Genomic DNA, 19,698 nt, shown 5'->3' with positions numbered 1-19,698 from the left:
CTCTAGCATAGTCCTTACTATGAGCAGAACCTTTTGTAGTGTTGCTAGCATCGTATACGTGGTGAGCACCGTCTCCAACACCACCTCTGGCTTAATCTTTCTGAATAGCGCTTCCTGGAGCACTGCCTCTGGCATCGTCCATTCGCGAAGGGCCTTCTCCAACAACATCTACAGCACCATCCGTTGGGGGAGCTCCTTTTTGTGCAGCTTGTCAGCATCATCCACCAGATGAGCGCTGCTTTCTGTTTCGCTAGCACTGTCCCTAGGCAGACTGCCCTTTCCAGCATCACCTGTCCCGGGAGAAAGCGTCTCCAGCATAGCCTATCGTGAGACCAACCTCTCAGTTGCCCTTTATAGCATCTTCTCTCATGCGAGAGCACTCTCGTTCGGATTCTCCAATTTCATCCATTTTACGCGCACCCTTTTCTTTCTGCTTATCCAGCATCCACCTTCACGGGAGCACCCCCACCTTACGCTTCTCCTTTGTTGCCTGTCGTGGGAGCAATGCCTCAAGCTCCTGTTTCAGCTTCATCTGCCATTGGAAGACGACAACCTGCTGCTTCCTCAGCTTTGTTCACTGCAAAAGTTACGCGCGCTCCTTCTTCACCAGCACTGCCTGTCTCAGGTGCCTGATCACCTTCACTGAATTTCCGGAGTACGCCCTGTCAGGCACCGCCTCTAGCATCGTCGTTCTGATGTGTGCCATCTCCTGCACTACCTCTTGCCTTGTCCTTCTGGAGAGCACCTTCTACGGTTTTGCCTTTAGCAATATCCTTCCAGTGAGCACCATCTCCGGTGCCCTCTACCCTCTAACACACACAAACACAACCACCACCACAACCATCTAACACAAACCACCACCACCACCCTCCAACACAAACCACCACCACCACCACCACCCTCCAACACAAACCACCACCACCACCACCACCCTCCAACACACACCACCACCACCACCACCACCCTCCAACACACACCACCACCACCACCACCCTCCAACACACACCACCACCACCACCACCCTCCAACACACACCACCACCACCACCCTCCAACACACACCACCACCACCACCACCCTCCAACACACACCACCACCACCACCACCCTCCAACACACACCACCACCACCACCACCCTCCAACACACACCACCAGCACCCTCCAACACACACCACCAGCACCCTCCAACACACACCACCAGCACCACCACCGTCTAACAGACACCACGACGACCACCACCCTCTAACAGACACCACCACCACCAGCACATCTAACACACATACACCACCACCACCCTCTCACACACACCACCACCAGCACCCTCTAACACACACACCACCACCACGACCAGCACCCTCTCATACACACCACCACCAGCACCCTCTCATACACACCACCATCACCACCCTCTAACACACACCACCACTACCAGCACCAGCACCCTCTAACAAACACCACCACCACCAGCACAACCACCTTCTAACACACACCACCACCACCAGCACCAGCACCACCCTCTAACACACACCACCAAAACCCTCTCACACACACCACCACTACCAGCACCTGCACCCTCTAACACACACACCACCACCACCACCACCCTCTTACACACACACACAAGCACCACCAGCACCCTCCAACACACACCACCACCAGCACCCTCCAACACACACCACCACCAGCACCACCACCGTCTAACAGACACCAAGACGACCACAACCCTAACAGACACCACCACCGCCAGCACATCTAACACACATACACCACCGCCAGCACCCTCTCACACACACCACCACCACCACCACTATCTAACAGACACCACGACGACCACCACCCCCTCTAACAGACAACACCACCACCAGCACCCTCTCACACACACCACTACCACCACCACCCTCTCACACACACCACCACTACCAGCACCAGCACCCTCTAACAAACACCACCACCACCAGCACCACCACCTTCTAACACACACCACCACCACCAGCACCACCACCCTCTCACACACACCACCAAGACCCTCTCACACACACCACCACTACCAGCACCTGCACCCTCTAACACACACCACCACCACCACCACCCTCTAACACACACCGCCACGACCACCACCAGCCTTTAACACACACCACCACCACCATGACCCTCTAACACACACCACCACCCCCACCCTCTCACAGACACCACCACCACCAACCTCTCACACACATCACCACCACCAGCACCACCACCTTCTAACACACATCACCACCAGCACCCTCTAACAAACACCACCACCACCAGTACCACCACCTTCAAACACACACCACCACCACCACCCCCACCCTCTCACACACACCACCAGCACCACCAGCACCCTCCAACACACACCACCAGCACCCTCCAACACACACCACCACCAGCACCCTCCAACACACACCACCACCAGCACCCTCCAACACACACCACCACCAGCACCACCACCGTCTAACAGACACCAAGACGACCACAACCCTGACACCACCACCGCCAGCACATCTAACACACATACACCACCGCCAGCACCCTCTCACACACACCACCACCAGCACCCTCTATCACACACCCCCACCACCACCAGCACCCTCTATCACACACCCCCACCAACATCACCACCCTCTAACACACACCACCACTACCAGCACCAGCACCCTCTAACAAACACCACCAAGACCCTCTCACACACACCACCGCTACCAGCACCTGCACCCTCTAACAGAGGCCACCACCACCACCAGCACCACCCTCTTACACACACCAGCAGCAGCACCACCACCCGCTTACACACACCGCCACGACAACCACCAGCCTCTAACACACACCACCACCACGACCCTCTAACACACACCACCATCACCATCAACCACTAACACACTCCACCACCACCACCACCACCCACTGACACCACGACGACCACCACCCTCTAACAGACACCACCACCACCACCAGCACCCTCTCACACACACCACCAGCACCACCCCCACCCTCTAACACACACCACCAGCACCACCCCCACCTCACACACACACCACCACCACCAGCATCCTCTCACACACACCACCGCCACCCTCTCACACACACCACCGCCACCCTCTCACACACACCACCGCCACCCTCTCACACACACCACCGCCACCCTCTCACACACACCGCCACCCTCTCACACACACCGCCACAACCAGCACCAGCACCACCACCACCCTCTAACACACACCACCACCACCAGCACCACCAACTTCTAACACACACCACCACCACCAGCACCACCACCACCCTCTAACACACACCACCACCACCAGCACCCTCTCACACACACCACTACCACCACCACCCTCTAACATACACCACCACCACCACCCTCACCTTCTCACACACACCACCACCAGCACCCTCTCACACACACCGCCACCACCCTCTCACACACACCGCCGCCACCACCCTCTCACACACACCGCCGCCACCACCACCGTCTAACACACGCCACCACCACCAGCACCACCACCACCCTCTAACACACACCACCACCACCAGCACCAGCACCCTCTAACAAGCACCACCACCACCAGCACCACCACCTTCTAACACACACCACCACCACCAGCACCACCACCACCCTCTAACACACACCACCACCACCAGCACCCTCTCACACACACCACTACCACCACCACCACCCTCACCTTCTCACACACACCACCAGCACCCTCTCACACACACCGCCACCACCCTCTCACACACACCGCCGCCACCACCCTCTCACACACACCGCCGCCACCACCACCGTCTAACACACGCCACCACCACCAGCACCACCACCACCCTCTAACACACACCACCACTACCAGCACCAGCACCCTCTAACAAGCACCACCACCACCAGCACCACCACCTTCTAACACACACCACCACCACCAGCACCACCACCACCCTCTAACATACACGACCAGCACCACCCCCACCCTCTCAAACACACCACCACCCGTTCACAAACACCACCACCACAACCCTCTCACACACACCGCCACCACCACCACCAGCACCCTCTCACACACACCACCACCACCAGCATCCTCTCACACACACCACCAGCACCACCCTCTCACACACGCCACCACCACCAACACTCTGTAACACACGCCATCACCACCGCCACCACCCTCTCTCACACACACCACCCCCACCACCACCCTCTCACACACACCACCAAGACCCTCTCACACACACCACCACTACCAGCACCTGCACCCTCTAACACACACCACCACCACCACCAGCACCACCCTCTTACACACACACACAAGCACCACCACCACCCTCTAACACACACCAGCAGCAGCACCACCACCCTCTCACACACCGCCACGACCACCACCAGCCCTCTAATACACACCACCACCACCACGACCCTCCAACACACACCGCCACGACCACCACCAGTCTTTAACACACACCACCACAACACTCTAATACACATCACCACCACCACGACCCTCTAACACACATCACCACCACCACCACGACCCTCTAACACACATCACCACCACCACCACGACCCTCTAACACACATCACCACCATGACCCTCTAACACACACCACCACCACCACGACCCTCCAACACACACCGCCACGACCACCACCAGCCTTTAACACACACCACCACCACGACCCTCTAACACACATCACCACCACCACCATGACCCTCTAACACACATCACCACCACGACCCTCTAAGACACACCACCACCACCCTCTAACACACACCACCACCACCCTCTAACACACACCACCACCACCCTCTAACACACACCACCACCACCAACCACTAACACACTCCACCACCACCACCACCACTGTCTAACAGACACCACGACGACCATCACCCCCTCTAACAGACACCACCACCACCTGCACCCTCTCACACACACCACTACCACCACCACCCTCTAACACACACCACCAGCACCACCCCCACCCTCTCACACACACCACCACCACCACCAGCACCCTCTCACAAACACCACCAACACAACCCTCTCACACACACCACCACCACCACCACCAGCAACTTCTCACACACATCACCACCACCATCAGCACCCTCTGCCATACACCACCACTACCAGCACCAGCACCCTCTAACAGACACCACCACCACCAGCATCACCACCTTCTAACAGACACCACCACCAGCACCACCACCACCCTCTAACACACACCACCACCACCCTCTCACACACGCCACCACCACCAACACTCTGTAACACACGCCATCACCACCGCCACCACCCTCTCTCACACACACACCGCCAACCACCACCCTCTCACACACACCACCAACAGCACCCTCTCACTCACACCACCCCCAACACTACCAGCACCTCTCATACACACCACCACCACGAACCTCTCACACACACCACCACTACCAGCACCTGCACCCTCTAACACACACCACCGCCACCACCCTCTCACACACGCACACAATCACCACCACCACCCTCTAACACACACCAGCACCACCACCACCCTCTAACACACCACCAGCACCACCACCACCCTCTAACACACACCAGCACCACCACCACCCTCTAACACACACCAGCACCACCACCACCCTCTAACACACACCGCCACGACCACCACCACCCTCTAACACACATCACCACCACCACAAACCTCTTAACACACACCACCAGCACCTCCACGACCCACTAACACACTCCGCCACCGCCACCAGCACCCTCTCACGCACACCACCGCCACCCTATAACACACACAAACACCACCACAACCTAACACACACTACCACCACACTCTGACACACACCACCAGCACCCACACACTACCATGACTACAACCACCCTCTGACACAAACCACCCCCACTACCACCCTCTAACACACACCAACCCACCGCCAGCACCACCCTCAAACACACACCACCACCACACCAGCACCCTCTCACACACACCACCATCACCACCAGCACCACAAGCACCCTCTCACACACACCAACACCACCACCACCAGCCTTTAACACACACCACCACCACCAACAACAACAACCACTAACAGACACCACGACGACCACCACCCTCTAACAGACACTACCACCACCACACCCTCTAACAGACACCACCACCACCACCACCCTCTAACACACACCACTAACACCACCCCCACCATCTCACACACACAACCACCAGCACCCTCTCACACACAACACCACCACCCTCTCACAAACACCACCACCACAACCCTCTCACACACAACGCCGCCACCACCACCACCGTCTAACACACGCCACCACCACCACCAGCAACCTCTCACACACATCACCACCAGCACCACCCTCTAACACACACCACCACCACCAGCACCAGCACCCTCTAACAAACACCACCACCACCAGTACCACCACCTTCTAACACACACCACCACCACTAGCACCACCACCACCCTCTAACACACACCACCAGCACCACCCCCACCCTCTCACACACACCACCACCCGCTCACAAACACCACCACCACAACCCTCTCACACACACCGCCACCACCACCACCACACGCCACCGCCACCACCCTCTCACACACGCCATCACCACCGCCACAACCCTCTCTCACATGCACCACCCCCACCCCCACCCTCTCACACGCACCACCACCACCACCAGCACCCTCTCACTCACACCACCAAGACCCTCTCCACACACCACCACTACCAGCAACTGCACCCTCTAACAGACACCACCGCCACCACCCTCTCACACACACCAGCAGCAGCAGCACCACCCTCCAACACACACCACCACGACCACCACGACCCTCCAACACACACCGCCACGACCACCACGACCCTCCAACACACACCGCCACGACCACCACGACCCTCCAACACACACCGCCACGACCACCACGACCCTCCAACACACACCGCCACGACCACCCTCTCACACACACCACCACCCTCTCACACACACCACCACCCTCTCACACACACCACCACCACCAGCACCACCACCTTCTAACACACACCACCACCACCAGCACCACCACCCGCTCACAAACACCACCACCACAACCCTCTCACACACATCACCACCACCACCAGCACCCTCTCATACACACCACCACCACCAGCACCACCCCCACCCTCTCACACACACCACCAGCACCAGCACCCTCTCACACACACCACCACAACCCTCTCACAAACACCACCACAATCCTCTCACAAACACCACCACCACAACACTCTCACACAAACCACCACCACCCTCTCACACACACCACCACCACCCTCTCACACACACCACCACCACCCTCTCACACACACCACCACCACCCTCTCACACACACCACCACCACCAACACTCTGTAACACACGCCATCACCACCGCCACCACCCTCTCTCACACACACCACCCCTACCACCACCCTCTCACACACACCACCAAGACCCTCTCACACACACCACCACTACCAGCACCTGCACCCTCTAACACACACCACCACCACCACCACCCTCTTACACACACACACAAGCACCACCACGACCCTCTAATACACACCGCCACGACCACCACCAGCCTTTAACACACACCGCCACAACCACGACCCTCTAATACACACCACCACCACCACGACCCTCTAACACACATCACCACCACCACCACGACCCTCTAACACACATCACAACCACCACCCTCTCACACACACCACTGCCACCACCACTGTCTAACAGACACCACGACGACCACCACACCCTCTAACAGACACATCACCACCAGCACCACCACCTTCTAACACACACCACCACCAGCACCACCACCCTCTCACACACACCACCACCACCCTCTCACACACGCCACCACCACCAACACTCTAACACACGCCATCACCACCGCCACCACCCTCTCTCACACACACACCGCCAACCACCACCCTCTCTCACTCACACACCGCCAACCACCACCCTCTCTCTCACACACACCGCCAAAAACCACCCTCTCACACACACCACCCCCACCACTACCAGCACCCTCTCATACACACCACCACCACGAACCTCTTAACACACACCACCACTACCAGCTCCTGCACCCTCTCACACACACCACCGCCACCACCCTCTCACACACGCACACAATCACCACCACCACCCTCTAACACACACCAGCACCACCACCACCCTCTAACACACACCAGCACCACCACCACCAGCCTTTAACACACACCACCACAAACCACTTAACACACACAACCACCACCACCACAACCCACTAACACACTCCACCACCACCACCAGCACCCTCTCATGCACACCGCCACCAGCACCCTCTCACGCACACCACCACCGCCACCAGCACCACCACCATCAGCACCCTATAACACACACAAACACCACCACAACCTAACACACACTACCACCACGACCCTGTAACGCACACCACCACACTCTGACACACACCACCACCGCCAGCACCACCCTCAAACACACACCACCACCGCCAGCACCACCCTCAAACACACAACACCACCGCCAGCACCACCCTCAAACACACACCACCACCACCACACCAGCACCCTCTCACACACACCACCATCACCACCAGCACCCTCTCACACACACCACCACCACCACACCAGCACCCTCTCACACACACCACCATCACCACCAGCACCCTCTCACACACACCACCACCACCACCACCAGCCTCTAACACACACCACCACCACAAGCACAACCACGACCCTCTCACACACACCACCATGACCACAACCACCACCACCCTCTAAAACACTCACCACCAACACCACCAGCACCCTCTCACACACACCACCAGCACCCTCTCACACACACCACCAGCACCCTCTCACACACACTCCACCCCCACTACCCTCTCATACACACCACCACCAAGACCCTCTCACACACACCACAACCACAACCAACCTCTCACACACACCACCACCACGACCCTCGAACACACACCAACACCACCACCAGCACCCTCTCACACACCCCACCAGCACCATGACACTCTCACATACACCACCATTACCACCACCACGACCCTCTAACGCACACCACCCCCACCACCACCAGCACCCTCTCACACACACCACCACAGCCACCAGCACCCTCTCACACACCACCGCCACCCCCTGACACACACCACCGCCACCCCCCTGACACACACCACCGCCACCCCCCTGACACACACCACCGCCACCCCCCTGACACACACCACCGCCAGCATCGCACCCACCCTCTCACACACACCACCGCCACCACCAGCACCACCATCTAACCATAGCCAAAGTGCACTCGGCACCATCCTCGGCACCATCCTCGGCACCATCCTCGGCACCATCCTCGGCACCATCCTCGGCACCATCCTCGGCACCATCCTCGGCACCATCCTCGGCACCATCCTCGGCACCATCCTCGGCACCATCCATCGTGGGAGCTCCTTTCGCTGCATCTTGTCAGCATCATCCACCAGACGAGCGCCGCTTTCTGTTTCTCCAGCAATGTCTGTTGGCAGACTGCTCTCTTCAGCACCGCCCGTCATGGGAGCAACCCTCTCCAGTGCCTTCACCAGTGTCGCCTGTCACAGGAGCGCCCTCTCCATTGGCATCTCCACCATCATCCTCCACGGCAGTACCCGCTCCATTTTCCTCTCAAGCTACGTCTGCAGACGTGTCCAATGCTTGTGCTTTTCCAGCGTCGCCTGTGGTGGTTCGCTGTCTTTTTAGGCTTCTCCAGTGTCATCCTTCATGGGAGCACCCTCTTGATTGCCCTCTTCAGCATTCTCCATCGTGTGATCGCCCTCTCCGTTGCCATCTCCAGCGCCATGCGTTGCAGGCGCACTCTCTTGGTTGAGCTCTCCAGCACCATGTGTCATGGTTGCTCTGTCTTCATTGCCTTCCCTTCGAGTGTGCACCGTTCCTGGCACCACCCTTTGCGTCGTTCTTCTGGTGAGCACCGCCTCTAGCATAGTCCTTACTATGAGCAGCACCTTCTGTAGTGTTGCTAGCATCGTGTATGTGGTGAGCACCGTCTCCAGCACCACCTCTGCTTTAATCTTTATGAATAGCGCTTCCTGGAGCACTGCCTCTGGCATCGTCCATTCGCAAAGGGCCTTCTCCAACAACATCTACAGCACCATCCGTTGGGGGAGCTCCTTTTTGTGCAGCTTGTCAGCATCATCCACCAGATGAGCACTGCTTTCTGTTTCGCTAGCACTGTCCCTAGGCAGACTGCCCTTTCCAGCATCACCTGTCCCGGGAGAAAGCGTCTCCAGCATAGCCCATCGTGAGACCAACCTCTCAGTTGCCCTTTATAGCATCTTCTCTCATGGGAGAGCACTCTCGTTCGGATTCTCCAATTTCATCCATCATTCGCGCACCCTTTTCTTTCTGCTTATCCAGCAGCCACATTCATGGGAGCACCCCCACCTTACGCTTCTCCTTTGTCGCCTGTCGTGGGAGCAGAGCCTCATGCTACTTTTTCAGCTTCCTCTGCCATTGAAAGACCACATCCTGCTGCTTCCTCAGCTTTGTTCACAGGGAACATTATGCGCCGCCCTGCTTCAGCAGCACTGCCTGTCTCAGGTGCCCTATCACTTACACTGTACTTCCGGAGTACGCCCTGTCAGGCACCGCCTCTAGCATCGTCGTTCTGATCTGTGCCATCTCCTGCACTACCTCTTGCCTTGTCCTTCCGGTGAGCACCGTCTACGGTTTTGCCTTCAGCATTATCCTTCCAGTGAGCACCATCTCCGGTGCCGCCCCTTGCTTTGTCCTCCTGGTAAGCGCCATCAGCAGAGCCACCAGTCCCAGAAGCGCTCAGGGCAGCGTGGATTGTTGCGGGAGCGCTGTTTATGGCCTCACGTGTGGCATCGTCCTTGTGGATGGTGCAATCTCCTGTGCTACCTGTGACATTGTCCTTCTGGCGAGCCATCTCCAGCACCGCCTCTTGCACTGTCCTGACTGTGAGCAGCATCTTTTGTCGTGCCACTGGCACTGTCTATCTGGAGAGCACCATCTCCTGCACCGCTTCTGTTTAACCGTTCTGATTATCGCTTTTGGCAATGCCTCCTCTGGCATAGTCCATTGCCTAAGTGCACTCGGCACCATCCTCGGCACCATCCTCGGCACCATCCTCGGCACCATCCTCGGCACCATCCTCGGCACCATCCTCGGCACCATCCTCGGCACCATCCTCGGCACCATCCTCGGCACCATCCATCGTGGGAGCTCCTTTCGCTGCATCTTGTCAGCATCATCCACCAGACGAGCGCCGCTTTCTGTTTCTCCAGCAATGTCTGTTGGCAGACTGCTCTCTTCAGCACCGCCCGTCATGGGAGCAACCCTCTCCAGTGCCTTCACCAGTGTCGCCTGTCACAGGAGCGCCCTCTCCATTGGCATCTCCACCATCATCCTCCACGGCAGTACCCGCTCCATTTTCCTCTCAAGCTACGTCTACAGACGTGTCCAATGCTTGTGCTTTTCCAGCGTCGCCTGTGGTGGTTCGCTGTCTTTTTAGGCTTCTCCAGTGTCATCCTTCATGGGAGCACCCTCTTGATTGCCCTCTTCAGCATTCTCCATCGTGTGATCGCCCTCTCCGTTGCCATCTCCAGCGCCATGCGTTGCAGGCGCACTCTCTTGGTTGAGCTCTCCAGCACCATGTGTCATGGTTGCTCTGTCTTCATTGCCTTCCCTTCGAGTGTGCACCGTTCCTGGCACCACCCTTTGCGTCGTTCTTCTGGTGAGCACCGCCTCTAGCATAGTCCTTACTATGAGCAGCACCTTCTGTAGTGTTGCTAGCATCGTGTATGTGGTGAGCACCGTCTCCAGCACCACCTCTGCTTTAATCTTTATGAATAGCGCTTCCTGGAGCACTGCCTCTGGCATCGTCCATTCGCAAAGGGCCTTCTCCAACAACATCTACAGCACCATCCGTTGGGGGAGCTCCTTTTTGTGCAGCTTGTCAGCATCATCCACCAGATGAGCACTGCTTTCTGTTTCGCTAGCACTGTCCCTAGGCAGACTGCCCTTTCCAGCATCACCTGTCCCGGGAGAAAGCGTCTCCAGCATAGCCCATCGTGAGACCAACCTCTCAGTTGCCCTTTATAGCATCTTCTCTCATGGGAGAGCACTCTCGTTCGGATTCTCCAATTTCATCCATCATTCGCGCACCCTTTTCTTTCTGCTTATCCAGCAGCCACATTCATGGGAGCACCCCCACCTTACGCTTCTCCTTTGTCGCCTGTCGTGGGAGCAGAGCCTCATGCTACTTTTTCAGCTTCCTCTGCCATTGAAAGACCACATCCTGCTGCTTCCTCAGCTTTGTTCACAGGGAACATTATGCGCCGCCCTGCTTCAGCAGCACTGCCTGTCTCAGGTGCCCTATCACTTACACTGTACTTCCGGAGTACGCCCTGTCAGGCACCGCCTCTAGCATCGTCGTTCTGATCTGTGCCATCTCCTGCACTACCTCTTGCCTTGTCCTTCCGGTGAGCACCGTCTACGGTTTTGCCTTCAGCATTATCCTTCCAGTGAGCACCATCTCCGGTGCCGCCCCTTGCTTTGTCCTCCTGGTAAGCGCCATCAGCAGAGCCACCAGTCCCAGAAGCGCTCAGGGCAGCGTGGATTGTTGCGGGAGCGCTGTTTATGGCCTCACGTGTGGCATCGTCCTTGTGGATAGTGCAATCTCCTGTGCTACCTGTGACATTGTCCTTCTGGCGAGCCATCTCCAGCACCGCCTCTTGCACTGTCCTGACTGTGAGCAGCATCTTTTGTCGTGCCACTGGCACTGTCTATCTGGAGAGCACCATCTCCTGCACCGCTTCTGTTTAACCGTTCTGATTATCGCTTTTGGCAATGCCTCCTCTGGCATAGTCCATTGCCTAAGTGCACTCGGCACCATCCTCGGCACCATCCTCGGCACCATCCTCGGCACCATCCTCGGCACCATCCTCGGCACCATCCTCGGCACCATCGTGGGAGCTCCTTTCGCTGCATCTTGTCAGCATCATCCACCAGACGAGCGCCGCTTTCTGTTTCTCCAGCAATGTCTGTTGGCAGACTGCTCTCTTCAGCACCGCCCGTCATGGGAGCAACCCTCTCCAGTGCCTTCACCAGTGTCGCCTGTCACAGGAGCGCCCTCTCCATTGGCATCTCCACCATCATCCTCCACGGCAGTACCCGCTCCATTTTCCTCTCAAGCTACGTCTACAGACGTGTCCAATGCTTGTGCTTTTCCAGCGTCGCCTGTGGTGGTTCGCTGTCTTTTTAGGCTTCTCCAGTGTCATCCTTCATGGGAGCACCCTCTTGATTGCCCTCTTCAGCATTCTCCATCGTGTGATCGCCCTCTCCGTTGCCATCTCCAGCGCCATGCGTTGCAGGCGCACTCTCTTGGTTGAGCTCTCCAGCACCATGTGTCATGGTTGCTCTGTCTTCATTGCCTTCCCTTCGAGTGTGCACCGTTCCTGGCACCACCCTTTGCGTCGTTCTTCTGGTGAGCACCGCCTCTAGCATAGTCCTTACTATGAGCAGCACCTTCTGTAGTGTTGCTAGCATCGTGTATGTGGTGAGCACCGTCTCCAGCACCACCTCTGCTTTAATCTTTATGAATAGCGCTTCCTGGAGCACTGCCTCTGGCATCGTCCATTCGCAAAGGGCCTTCTCCAACAACATCTACAGCACCATCCGTTGGGGGAGCTCCTTTTTGTGCAGCTTGTCAGCATCATCCACCAGATGAGCACTGCTTTCTGTTTCGCTAGCACTGTCCCTAGGCAGACTGCCCTTTCCAGCATCACCTGTCCCGGGAGAAAGCGTCTCCAGCATAGCCCATCGTGAGACCAACCTCTCAGTTGCCCTTTATAGCATCTTCTCTCATGGGAGAGCACTCTCGTTCGGATTCTCCAATTTCATCCATCATTCGCGCACCCTTTTCTTTCTGCTTATCCAGCAGCCACATTCATGGGAGCACCCCCACCTTACGCTTCTCCTTTGTCGCCTGTCGTGGGAGCAGAGCCTCATGCTACTTTTTCAGCTTCCTCTGCCATTGAAAGACCACATCCTGCTGCTTCCTCAGCTTTGTTCACAGGGAACATTATGCGCCGCCCTGCTTCAGCAGCACTGCCTGTCTCAGGTGCCCTATCACTTACACTGTACTTCCGGAGTACGCCCTGTCAGGCACCGCCTCTAGCATCGTCGTTCTGATCTGTGCCATCTCCTGCACTACCTCTTGCCTTGTCCTTCCGGTGAGCACCGTCTACGGTTTTGCCTTCAGCATTATCCTTCCAGTGAGCACCATCTCCGGTGCCGCCCCTTGCTTTGTCCTCCTGGTAAGCGCCATCAGCAGAGCCACCAGTCCCAGAAGCGCTCAGGGCAGCGTGGATTGTTGCGGGAGCGCTGTTTATGGCCTCACGTGTGGCATCGTCCTTGCGGATGGTGCAATCTCCTGTGCTACCTGTGACATTGTCCTTCTGGCGAGCCATCTCCAGCACCGCCTCTTGCACTGTCCTGACTGTGAGCAGCATCTTTTGTCGTGCCACTGGCACTGTCTATCTGGAGAGCACCATCTCCTGCACCGCTTCTGTTTAACCGTTCTGATTATCGCTTTTGGCAATGCCTCCTCTGGCATAGTCCATTGCCTAAGTGCACTCGGCACCATCCTCGGCACCATCCTCGGCACCATCCTCGGCACCATCCTCGGCACCATCCTCGGCACCATCCTCGGCACCATCCTCGGCACCATCCTCGGCACCATCCTCGGCACCATCCTCGGCACCATCCTCGGCACCATCCTCGGCACCATCGTGGGAGCTCCTTTCGCTGCATCTTGTCAGCATCATCCACCAGACGAGCGCCGCTTTCTGTTTCTCCAGCAATGTCTGTTGGCAGACTGCTCTCTTCAGCACCGCCCGTCATGGGAGCAACCCTCTCCAGTGCCTTCACCAGTGTCGCCTGTCACAGGAGCGCCCTCTCCATTGGCATCTCCACCATCATCCTCCACGGCAGTACCCGCTCCATTTTCCTCTCAAGCTACGTCTGCAGACGTGTCCAATGCTTGTGCTTTTCCAGCGTCGCCTGTGGTGGTTCGCTGTCTTTTTAGGCTTCTCCAGTGTCATCCTTCATGGGAGCACCCTCTTGATTGCCCTCTTCAGCATTCTCCATCGTGTGATCGCCCTCTCCGTTGCCATCTCCAGCGCCATGCGTTGCAGGCGCACTCTCTTGGTTGAGCTCTCCAGCACCATGTGTCATGGTTGCTCTGTCTTCATTGCCTTCCCTTCGAGTGTGCACCGTTCCTGGCACCACCCTTTGCGTCGTTCTTCTGGTGAGCACCGCCTCTAGCATAGTCCTTACTATGAGCAGCACCTTCTGTAGTGTTGCTAGCATCGTGTATGTGGTGAGCACCGTCTCCAGCACCACCTCTGCTTTAATCTTTATGAATAGCGCTTCCTGGAGCACTGCCTCTGGCATCGTCCATTCGCAAAGGGCCTTCTCCAACAACATCTACAGCACCATCCGTTGGGGGAGCTCCTTTTTGTGCAGCTTGTCAGCATCATCCACCAGATGAGCACTGCTTTCTGTTTCGCTAGCACTGTCCCTAGGCAGACTGCCCTTTCCAGCATCACCTGTCCCGGGAGAAAGCGTCTCCAGCATAGCCCATCGTGAGACCAACCTCTCAGTTGCCCTTTATAGCATCTTCTCTCATGGGAGAGCACTCTCGTTCGGATTCTCCAATTTCATCCATCATTCGCGCACCCTTTTCTTTCTGCTTATCCAGCAGCCACATTCATGGGAGCACCCCCACCTTACGCTTCTCCTTTGTCGCCTGTCGTGGGAGCAGAGCCTCATGCTACTTTTTCAGCTTCCTCTGCCATTGAAAGACCACATCCTGCTGCTTCCTCAGCTTTGTTCACAGGGAACATTATGCGCCGCCCTGCTTCAGCAGCACTGCCTGTCTCAGGTGCCCTATCACTTACACTGTACTTCCGGAGTACGCCCTGTCAGGCACCGCCTCTAGCATCGTCGTTCTGATCTGTGCCATCTCCTGCACTACCTCTTGCCTTGTCCTTCCGGTGAGCACCGTCTACGGTTTTGCCTTCAGCATTATCCTTCCAGTGAGCACCATCTCCGGTGCCGCCCCTTGCTTTGTCCTCCTGGTAAGCGCCATCAGCAGAGCCACCAGTCCCAGAAGCGCTCAGGGCAGCGTGGATTGTTGCGGGAGCGCTGTTTATGGCCTCACGTGTGGCATCGTCCTTGCGGATGGTGCAATCTCCAGTGCTACCTGTGACATTGTCCTTCTGGCGAGCCATCTCCAGCACCGCCTCTTGCACTGTCCTGACTGTGAGCAGCATCTTTTGTCGTGCCACTGGCACTGTCTATCTGGAGAGCACCATCTCCTGCACCGCTTCTGTTTAACCGTTCTGATTATCGCTTTTGGCAATGCCTCCTCTGGCATAGTCCATTGCCTAAGTGCACTCGGCACCATCCTCGGCACCATCCTCGGCACCATCCTCGGCACCATCCTCGGCACCATCCTCGGCACCATCCTCGGCACCATCCTCGGCACCATCCTCGGCACCATCCTCGGCACCATCCTCGGCACCATCCTCGGCACCATCCTCGGCATCGTGGGAGCTCCTTTCGCTGCATCTTGTCAGCATCATCCACCAGACGAGCGCCGCTTTCTGTTTCTCCAGCAATGTCTGTTGGCAGACTGCTCTCTTCAGCACCGCCCGTCATGGGAGCAACCCTCTCCAGTGCCTTCACCAGTGTCGCCTGTCACAGGAGCGCCCTCTCCATTGGCATCTCCACCATCATCCTCCACGGCAGTACCCGCTCCATTTTCCTCTCAAGCTACGTCTGCAGACGTGTCCAATGCTTGTGCTTTTCCAGCGTCGCCTGTGGTGGTTCGCTGTCTTTTTAGGCTTCTCCAGTGTCATCCTTCATGGGAGCACCCTCTTGATTGCCCTCTTCAGCATTCTCCATCGTGTGATCGCCCTCTCCGTTGCCATCTCCAGCGCCATGCGTTGCAGGCGCACTCTCTTGGTTGAGCTCTCCAGCACCATGTGTCATGGTTGCTCTGTCTTCATTGCCTTCCCTTCGAGTGTGCACCGTTCCTGGCACCACCCTTTGCGTCGTTCTTCTGGTGAGCACCGCCTCTAGCATAGTCCTTACTATGAGCAGCACCTTCTGTAGTGTTGCTAGCATCGTGTATGTGGTGAGCACCGTCTCCAGCACCACCTCTGCTTTAATCTTTATGAATAGCGCTTCCTGGAGCACTGCCTCTGGCATCGTCCATTCGCAAAGGGCCTTCTCCAACAACATCTACAGCACCATCCGTTGGGGGAGCTCCTTTTTGTGCAGCTTGTCAGCATCATCCACCAGATGAGCACTGCTTTCTGTTTCGCTAGCACTGTCCCTAGGCAGACTGCCCTTTCCAGCATCACCTGTCCCGGGAGAAAGCGTCTCCAGCATAGCCCATCGTGAGACCAACCTCTCAGTTGCCCTTTATAGCATCTTCTCTCATGGGAGAGCACTCTCGTTCGGATTCTCCAATTTCATCCATCATTCGCGCACCCTTTTCTTTCTGCTTATCCAGCAGCCACATTCATGGGAGCACCCCCACCTTACGCTTCTCCTTTGTCGCCTGTCGTGGGAGCAGAGCCTCATGCTACTTTTTCAGCTTCCTCTGCCATTGAAAGACCACATCCTGCTGCTTCCTCAGCTTTGTTCACAGGGAACATTATGCGCCGCCCTGCTTCAGCAGCACTGCCTGTCTCAGGTGCCCTATCACTTACACTGTACTTCCGGAGTACGCCCTGTCAGGCACCGCCTCTAGCATCGTCGTTCTGATCTGTGCCATCTCCTGCACTACCTCTTGCCTTGTCCTTCCGGTGAGCACCGTCTACGGTTTTGCCTTCAGCATTATCCTTCCAGTGAGCACCATCTCCGGTGCCGCCCCTTGCTTTGTCCTCCTGGTAAGCGCCATCAGCAGAGCCACCAGTCCCAGAAGCGCCCAGGGCAGCGTGGATTGTTGCGGGAGCGCTGTTTATGGCCTCACGTGTGGCATCGTCCTTGTGGATGGTGCAATCTCCTGTGCTACCTGTGACATTGTCCTTCTGGCGAGCCATCTCCAGCACCGCCTCTTGCACTGTCCTGACTGTGAGCAGCATCTTTTGTCGTGCCACTGGCACTGTCTATCTGGAGAGCACCATCTCCTGCACCGCTTCTGTTTAACCGTTCTGATTATCGCTTTTGGCAATGCCTCCTCTGGCATAGTCCATTGCCTAAGTGCACTCGGCACCATCCTCGGCACCATCCTCGGCACCATCCTCGGCACCATCCTCGGCACCATCCTCGGCACCATCCTCGGCACCATCCTCGGCACCATCCTCGGCACCATCCTCGGCACCATCCTCGGCACCATCCATCGTGGGAGCTCCTTTCGCTGCATCTTGTCAGCATCATCCACCAGACGAGCGCCGCTTTCTGTTTCTCCAGCAATGTCTGTTGGCAGACTGCTCTCTTCAGCACCGCCCGTCATGGGAGCAACCCTCTCCAGTGCCTTCACCAGTGTCGCCTGTCACAGGAGCGCCCTCTCCATTGGCATCTCCACCATCATCCTCCACGGCAGTACCCGCTCCATTTTCCTCTCAAGCTACGTCTACAGACGTGTCCAATGCTTGTGCTTTTCCAGCGTCGCCTGTGGTGGTTCGCTGTCTTTTTAGGCTTCTCCAGTGTCATCCTTCATGGGAGCACCCTCTTGATTGCCCTCTTCAGCATTCTCCATCGTGTGATCGCCCTCTCCGTTGCCATCTCCAGCGCCATGCGTTGCAGGCGCACTCTCTTGGTTGAGCTCTCCAGCACCATGTGTCATGGTTGCTCTGTCTTCATTGCCTTCCCTTCGAGTGTGCACCGTTCCTGGCACCACCCTTTGCGTCGTTCTTCTGGTGAGCACCGCCTCTAGCATAGTCCTTACTATGAGCAGCACCTTCTGTAGTGTTGCTAGCATCGTGTATGTGGTGAGCACCGTCTCCAGCACCACCTCTGCTTTAATCTTTATGAATAGCGCTTCCTGGAGCACTGCCTCTGGCATCGTCCATTCGCAAAGGGCCTTCTCCAACAACATCTACAGCACCATCCGTTGGGGGAGCTCCTTTTTGTGCAGCTTGTCAGCATCATCCACCAGATGAGCACTGCTTTCTGTTTCGCTAGCACTGTCCCTAGGCAGACTGCCCTTTCCAGCATCACCTGTCCCGGGAGAAAGCGTCTCCAGCATAGCCCATCGTGAGACCAACCTCTCAGTTGCCCTTTATAGCATCTTCTCTCATGGGAGAGCACTCTCGTTCGGATTCTCCAATTTCATCCATCATTCGCGCACCCTTTTCTTTCTGCTTATCCAGCAGCCACATTCATGGGAGCACCCCCACCTTACGCTTCTCCTTTGTCGCCTGTCGTGGGAGCAGAGCCTCATGCTACTTTTTCAGCTTCCTCTGCCATTGAAAGACCACATCCTGCTGCTTCCTCAGCTTTGTTCACAGGGAACATTATGCGCCGCCCTGCTTCAGCAGCACTGCCTGTCTCAGGTGCCCTATCACTTACACTGTACTTCCGGAGTACGCCCTGTCAGGCACCGCCTCTAGCATC

At 57.0% G+C, this 19,698-nt stretch overlaps 1 long non-coding RNA gene across 4 annotated transcripts; it reads right to left on the bottom strand.

The window, feature by feature from the left end:
- Positions 1-326: 326 nt before the first annotated feature.
- Positions 327-15,828, bottom strand: LOC128084563 (uncharacterized). 4 transcript variants are annotated; one of them, XR_008208596.1, is made up of 3 exons: positions 14,855-15,828; positions 14,033-14,738; positions 327-469 (listed from the first exon to the last, which is right to left on the bottom strand). It is a non-coding gene; the product is annotated as an uncharacterized LOC128084563 (long non-coding RNA). The 4 variants fall into 4 exon arrangements; XR_008208598.1 differs by lacking the exon at positions 14,033-14,738 and adding an exon at positions 12,281-12,986; XR_008208597.1 differs by lacking the exon at positions 14,033-14,738 and adding an exon at positions 10,489-11,194.
- Positions 15,829-19,698: the final 3,870 nt, after the last annotated feature.

This window comes from Tympanuchus pallidicinctus, unplaced genomic scaffold (genome assembly GCF_026119805.1).
Source record: "Tympanuchus pallidicinctus isolate F22 unplaced genomic scaffold, pur_lepc_1.0 scaffold27, whole genome shotgun sequence".
Taxonomy (NCBI): Eukaryota; Metazoa; Chordata; class Aves; order Galliformes; family Phasianidae; genus Tympanuchus; species Tympanuchus pallidicinctus.
This window is presented reverse-complemented; position numbering and strand designations above follow the sequence as displayed.